We start from the raw sequence: 6,042 nt of genomic DNA on the forward strand, positions 1-6,042 counted from the left end.
GGTTTCACCTTAATAGTCTTTGCAAGCTCTCTTCTTCCTCCTGTGGACTGTGCCAGGGAGCTAAGAGAAGACAAGAATACCTAAAAGCCCTGTGTTGGCAGTTTAATTTTAGTGACATCTGAAGCTTTTGCTCTTTCTTCTCTATTGTAAACCTCAGTGGAGAGATGTGGAGGGATGGATACCCATCCAACCACATCTGTCAGACTGTAAGTGTAGTGTGGGAGGTTTTTATGTATATGTGTTTCTTTTATTGATTAATGAATAAAGAAAATGCCTTGGCCTGTGATAGGACAGAGTAGAGCTAGGTAGGGGGGAAGGGGTACTAAACTGAATGCTGGGAGAAAGAAGGCAGAATCAGAGAAACGCCATGTAGCCACCAGAGGGGAAAGATGCAAGCTGCCAGCTGGAACCTTGCCAGTAGGCCACAAATCTCATGGTAAAATAGAAAATGATGGGAATGGGTTAATTCTAGATGTAGGAGCTAGCTAGCAATATGCTTAAGTGATTGGCCAAGCAGTGATTTAATTAATACAGTTTCTGTGTGGTTCTTTCTAGTCTGGGCAGCCAGGAACGAACAAGCAGCCTCCTATTACAAAAGTGTGTGCAGAATCTTTACTTCTGTGGGTTTTTTTGCTTATTTGTTTTTACCCCATTTCCTTTCCATACACATCTGTTCCATTTGTTTGTTTGTTTCACATTGGGGTGATAGAAAGAAATGGAAAATGATTTTTCTAACCTTATCATCTTAATGAATCTATTCTTAAAAATTCAAATATTGCTGAGTGTGGTGGTCCCTTAACCCCAGCACTTAGGAGGCAGAGGCAGGCAGACGTCTTTGACACCAGCCTGGTTTACATACTTCCAGGACAGACAGAGCTACATAAGAGAGAGATTCTGTCTCAAAAAAAAATTAACCATTTTCCTTTATCACAAATCATTAAAACCTAGTATAAAAACTATTGTTTGTATGAAAGAAGAAACATCTAAATTCAGGTTGACTATTTAATACACACAAACTCCCAGTAACAAACTATTAATTAAGGAAAGGAAAAAATAAGCATGATGGATATTAATAAAATGTTAGCCCAAGGCAAGCAGTAAACAACAAAAATCATCTTGTTCCAGGTCAACATCAAGTCCCTTCTCTCCATTTTTAAACTCTGCACAAGTTGTCATAGTTACCCAAGCAAAAACAGCTTCAAAGGATTAGTGGAGAAAAACAGGCCCCCCAGATGTTGACAAGCCTCCCGGCGGCCACATATTCATCTGCACTGCCCTGAGTCTGCACGATTTCAGCATCCGACCTGTTTCTGCCTGACCTTTTAGTGTGTTAGGCTTACAGCATCTCTCTCTCTCTCTCTCTCTCTCTCTCTCTCCTGCCTTCTGCTTTTGAAAATATCACATTTCTTATTTCTCTCCTGAGACGGATAACCAGGATGCAGCTTCAAGCCAAAACCAACAGACTTTAAAAAAAAAAAAAAAAAATGAAAAATCAACTGACAATTCCTGGTTAAAATAAAACAAAATTCCCTCTCTAACCAGAGTGGAAACCTCTGTGGAGTGGAGGAGGGGGTGGTACAGAGCATGTTGGCTGCTAGGGTCAATGATGACACCAACCTCAATCTTTTGTAGACTTTCCAGAAAGAGTCTTGGTCTTTTGTTATGCACAGTGAACTTCCTCTCAGTCTGGGGTCAGATATGAAGTTTCCCACACACAGTAACTTCGGATCTGTAAAAGCTTATGGTGGAACCATGAAAGCTGAGATGCCTTCTCAGGGGACAGAGACTGAAACCGTGGACGTTAGCTAGCTTCTCCTCTTCAAACTCTATTCTATAACATTGTTTCTATGTTTTTACATGAAGGATTTTTGAATCAGCTACACACTGTGCCATAACGGTTGCTGTTCAGCAGCAGGTTCTGGGACACAGAAAAGACATCATCCCTCTACTCATGTCTCAGCAGTCCTTGGTCACCTCTACATCACAAGTCATCAAGGAGCCTCTGACGTGGTGTGTGGTGTTGGGATCTGTCCACACATTAGCAATTGCCTCCAGTGTCAACAAGTAACATTTATTTCCTTGGAAGCAATATAGTCTCTACCTTTTTTTCCTACATTGTTATTACTTACTATGTTAAATATAAACTCACTTAAATCAATTATCTAATACATAGTAGGTTTTCTTTCTTCTATATGTTCTTCGTGATTTTAACCTTACATCTATCTGCTCTTGCACCCACCGAGTACTTTGATTTGGTGGAAGAGTCCTTGGCAGCCACTGGCTTAGATTCTAGACAGCAAAAGCCAGAGGGTCCTTAGCAGCTGACTTGAGTCTGCCCTTCTGATTTACTGATAAGGAAACTAAGGTTCAACAAGGTAAAGGGTCATCCAGGGTCATCCAGGATCACAGAGGTGGTAAGTGGCAGTGGCGAGCTAGGAGCCCAGCTATCTAAATCCAGGTCTGGTGTTAATTCCCTTGCAACACATGTGTTTGAAGACATGTAAAAGCTAGCTGGCTGACCCAGGGAGCTGGAATCAGTGAAAATCCCGGATTAACATCCAGAAATTTTGACTTCTGGAACAACACTTTTTTATTTTACCTTGTAGCCTCTTTTATTGGTTAAATTGTATAGCAGTTCACATTAAATATGAATGAGGGTTGCCTTCTTAATGAAGTCCCAGAAAAATGTAAAAGAGAAATTGTATAAAATCCTGTTTGAGTAAAGGCTTGAAAAGTCAAAGTTTTATGAGAAGCTGTTTTTAAAAGATCAGTTGTTCCTATACCCAATAATAAACGGGAAAATGAAATAGTCACTCATTAAAATGTAATACTAGACAGAGCCCTTTGTTCTTTGGAGGGTGATAAGAAATTGCTCTTACCTCTTGTGTTACCAGATGAAGAAGGAGACAGACTTGAGGCAGCAAGTACTGTTGAAAGAAAAAACAGAGATGCTGGGCATTTTCTTCTCCCTCCTATTCAATCACAAAATACTAGAACTACACTGTATGCAATATCTTTCTCGGGGATGTTGACAGCCAAGCTTGGGTAGGCACAGCGATCTCCCTTCAATGAAGATTCCCTCACATCAGGAGTGCACAGGTAGCCATATGCTCTGCCACGAATACATACCTTTAAGGATTTGAGGAAGGACGGGACACAGGCACCCCGGCTCCACTTTTATAGAGACTGTTCTGCAAACACAGCAGCCACCTCAGCTGTCCTAGCTGGGACCTACTTGGCAAAACCATTTTTGGCAATCTCTTTGCACAATATTCACTGACTGTGGCTGTGAATGGATATAATTAGAAATATTTCTTGTCACCTATAAATAATTTGACAGAGGATGATCTAGGGTTCTTTATAGGCATTTGATAGGGGATGGGGATCCAGGGCTTCGGATGCTGCTGCTCTGGCTTGGATGTTCTATCATTCATCACAGAATTCAAAGCCAGGTGCCTGCGTACTCTCGTGCCTATAAAGCTGTTTTGACAGGATGAGCCTGACGTGAGGAGAGTCAGGCTAATTGATCCGTTGGTGCTTAGAGCCATGAAGGAGTCTGGATTGAGCTTTAGATCTGACGCAGTGGCTGGAAGCACTGAGTGATGGATATTAAAAAGAAAATTCCTAGGCAAGGCCCAGGTTTTAGAAAGACGGGTGACAGATTCTTTTGAAGTCTGAAAGTCTAAACATGAAGGAGAAAGTGAAGTCTTAGGTTAGGCAGTGGTGGTGGGACAGAGAGTGAGCGAGGCAAGGTGGGGTTAAAATAGATAGAAACTCTACTCCCTTTCTGGAGGATTTGCATGAATGTCTCCCACTCAGGGGCAACAGGCTGCTGTGTGATACCACATGTATATTTCTACCCATCACGGAAGGAGCTACAAGCACAAGTTCCTAGGGCATGGCAAACGCTCCAGGCTAGCTGTACCTCCAGTGAGGTGGGTACAACATGCTTTTACTTAAGGTGGGAGGAAAGGCGCGCTATTCATCAAATTCTCCCATGGACAGAGAAGGTGCGTGGCCCCCACAAGTGCCCTTGAAAAGCAGAAATCGGATTTGGCTAACTTGATACAGGCACAGCTGTTGCCGAATATGACAGGAAATCTACTCACTCTGGCTGTCCCTGTGATCTGGTGAGGTATTTTCACCTGCTGTCTCTGGACTTAAATTGCTAATTCAGGAGATGGTCATTTTATAATCCTATTATGCAGAACTTGTCTTTCACGTGCCAGCAGGCTAAATCGTTTATACATTTAAATTACCTTTGCATGTAATGCTATAAAATAGGTCATCGGGCTATTCTTTTCGTTGTTGTTGCTTTTTAATCTTCATGGCAGCCCACACAAGTGAGTGCTTTACCCTAAGTATTAGGCTCTATGCCACCAAGACAAATTGTTCAGAGCTTCTAAGATTTTCACAAATCATTTCTTCCACCTCTTTTGGAAGTTTTCATCACTGTTATAGATAAAAATAACAATTTATTAGATCTATTTGGAGATGGAAGATGAGAGAAGAAACTTTGAGTGAGACCAAGGCAGAGTACACTAGTGGCTAAAGAGACTGACTACGGGACTAAGCATCAGACCTATAATCAGTTACGGTCTGGAGAACTCTGAAACACGGCAATGGCACAATAATGGCAACCAACCGGGACCACAATAGTAGACACCAGAGAACAGCATGGAGCACGGCCAGGGTGAAATGCTGGAGGATGGTAGAGACTACTCCTTTGGGCTTGCTTGTCTAAGGAGTGTCTAAGCAGAGAACGAGCTCCCTTGTACTCCCATGGTTCTTTAAGACTACATACATGTAGGAAGGACCACCTTAATCCAAAGTAGAGTATATTTTGGATGCACTGTTCAACAGCCCGATAAACACTTTTTGCTGGCAACTTTTCTCCCATTATCCTCACAAACAAGGAAATACAAGTTTCTGAGACTTTGTACTTTGTCTTTTGCAAACAAATCTGGGAGAAAGTTAACACTGTTTTAACCTTACATGGACATAGAAGTTAATTACATATTGTATATTATTGTGTTAAATTATATCATTATATGTGAACTGGAATACAGTCCCATTCCTGCTCGTACTTCTGTAGCCAATGCTCAGGACGGTGTCACTAGGGGGTGCTGAGGCACACATTCTTCCATTAGGGATTCAGGTTACAGTTGCACTGGGACTTCTGACTCTCCAAAGGAGTTAAAGCGGCTGTAAAGGACTTTAGGTGCTTAGGAAACGTCTAGTAAATAGGTTATTTTCTGTTTTTGTTTTAAGTTTTGTAACAGAGTTGAAACCTGGACCGGAGATATTCATAGCCTAGTTTCTGTAGTCTCCAGCCATGACAGCACGTCCATAAAATATCTTAAAATCCAGAAAATCCAATTGGCATTTGTTTTCTTTTAAATTACTCTGAGATCCCACTTCCACCACCATCACTGCTGGGAAGAGTTATATGTTCGTTCTTACGTCAGTCATTAATTTTAATCAACATACTTCTTCCAACACTTGGTATCTTGCCTTAGCTTTCAGTTTGCTGCCCCTTTCCCCATTCTGCCATTTAGGTGGACTCTGCGATCATATTATTTTTTTTAATCTGAGTTGCAAGATCATAGGCTTTCATAATTCTTCACACATGCTCCTATTGGATGAACCTTCCCTGATCCCTTCCCTCCCCCCTCCTTGTCACTCAACTTGATGTATTACTAGAATGTCCTCTTGCACATCCCAGAAGTTGACATTTCCAAAACCAGGAAGCAATAAATAAACTAAAACCACGATACACAGAACTATGAAAAATGCATGAGTCTGAAAGACAGAAATCTGTCAGGACTTGCGTTCTTGTGTTGCTGGATAGAAACGGGAAAATTCTATCTTGGTGGCAGAGCTTCATCGGGCTCCAACCCATGCAGTAGTTCCACTCACTCAGCCCTTCCCTTCCTCGCCTCTCTCCACCTTTCTTCTTCCACCATGTGAAGCAGGAGAAGCACCTGCTAGTGTTATAATTAACTCTGAGGCTCGGAGCTGAGGAAAACAAGTCTCAGAAGG

The sequence above is a fragment of the Arvicola amphibius genome, chromosome 4, assembly GCF_903992535.2.
Source record: "Arvicola amphibius chromosome 4, mArvAmp1.2, whole genome shotgun sequence".
Lineage (NCBI taxonomy): Eukaryota > Metazoa > Chordata > Mammalia > Rodentia > Cricetidae > Arvicola > Arvicola amphibius.